General features: G+C 38.4%; 1 non-coding gene across 1 annotated transcript; it reads right to left on the bottom strand.

Annotated features, from left to right (window-relative positions):
• Positions 1–569: 569 nt before the first annotated feature.
• Positions 570–676, bottom strand: LOC113688692 (small nucleolar RNA R71). The gene has a single exon (XR_003448056.1). It is a non-coding gene; the product is annotated as a small nucleolar RNA R71 (small nucleolar RNA).
• Positions 677–1,773: the final 1,097 nt, after the last annotated feature.

Raw genomic sequence — 1,773 nt, 5'->3', positions numbered from 1 at the left:
GCAAAAATTTCTCTTATTTTTATTTGTAGTGTATGCACCGATCAAATCAAGAAATCGCACCTTTTGATCCTGAAATTGAAAGAACATTGCGGAGACAAAGGAGGAATACACTGCATCAAGAGGAACAAGAGGTTTGGCAGCCAATAGAAGATATCTTGATAGAATTACCATTTGAAGAAGAAATGGTGGTAAATGACCCAAATAGGCGAGTTCTGCGAGATTTTGCTTTACCGGGAACACAAGGTTCACAAACTAGCATAGCAAGGCCTTCGGTAAATGCTAACAACTTTGAGATTAAACCATCACTTATCCAAATGGTTCAACAATCTCAATTTGGAGGTAATGCAGTAGAAGATCCTAATACACATTTAGCTACATTCTTAGAAATATGTGATACCATTAAAATGAATGGAGTTAGTGATGATGCTATTAGGTTACGGTTGTTCCCATTTTCATTAAGGGATAAGGCAAAAATGTGGTTACACTCTCATGCTCCTAACACTTTTACCACATGGGATGATTTATCAAGGGCATTTTTGAATAAGTATTTTCCACCCGGTAAGACTGCTAAGCTAAGAATGGATATCACTGGTTTTAGTCAAATGGAAGGAGAATCATTATATGAAGCATGGGATAGGTTCAGAGAATTGTTACGGAAATGTCCACACCATGGACTACCTGAATGGCTGATTATACAAACCTTTTCTAATGGTTTATCTTTCTCCACTAAAACTATGATTGATGCAGCCGCAGGTGGAGCTTTAATGGGTAAATCACCCCAAGAGGCTCATAATTTGATAGAAGAAATGGCAGCAAATAACTACCAATGGGCCAATGAGAGAGGTAATACAAGACGTCACGCAGGTATGATAGAAATGGACACTCTCAATATGCTGAGTGCTCAAATGAATAATGTGATGAAGTTGCTAAGTAGACAAGGTGGAGTTGGTACAAGTTCATCTAATGCACATGTAACATGTTGTTCTATATGTGGAGGTGAACATGATACTAATGAGTGTGTTGATTCTGAGCAGGTACAATTCGTCAATAATTACAATCGTAATGCTCAAAATAACCCCTACTCGAATACTTACAATCCGGGGTGGAGAAATCATCCAAACTTTGGATGGAAGGATCAAGGAAATCAACCAAGGCCAACCAATCCACCGGGATTTCAATCAAGGCAACAACAAGCTGAAACTAAACCTGGTTGGGAGATGGCAGTGGAAAAGCTCGCAAAAGTTACTTCAGACAGATTTGAGCGAGTAGAAGGAAGGTTGGACCAACTCACTACAATGTACAGGAATGTAGAGGTCCAAATTGGTCAAATTGCTAGTTCGTTAAATAATCGAAATCAAGGCGAATTACCTAGCAAAACAGAGGTCAATCCTAAGGAGCATGTGAAAGCCATTACTCTTCATAGTGGTAAGCAATTAGAAGATCCTCCAGTGATGGAAGTTGAGAAAGATGAGAATGAAAAACAAGAAGAAAAGCAGAGGAACCAAGAGGCGATAGTGGAAGAAAATAGCCGGGAGGAATCAAGAGAAAATCAACCATCATCTTCCGTTACCATTCCAATACCTCCTGTGATTCCATTTCCACAAAGATTAAAGCAAAATAAGTTTGATAAAGAGTTTGAAAAATTTGTTAAACTGTTCAAACAATTGCACATTAACATTCCTTTTGCCGATGCTATTTTGCAGATTCCGTCTTATGCGAAATTTCTCAAGGAAATCATGACTAGAAAAAGAAAGTTGGAAGACTGCGAAACAA

This window comes from Coffea arabica, chromosome 5e, assembly GCF_036785885.1.
Source record: "Coffea arabica cultivar ET-39 chromosome 5e, Coffea Arabica ET-39 HiFi, whole genome shotgun sequence".
Lineage (NCBI taxonomy): Eukaryota > Viridiplantae > Streptophyta > Magnoliopsida > Gentianales > Rubiaceae > Coffea > Coffea arabica.
This window is presented reverse-complemented; position numbering and strand designations above follow the sequence as displayed.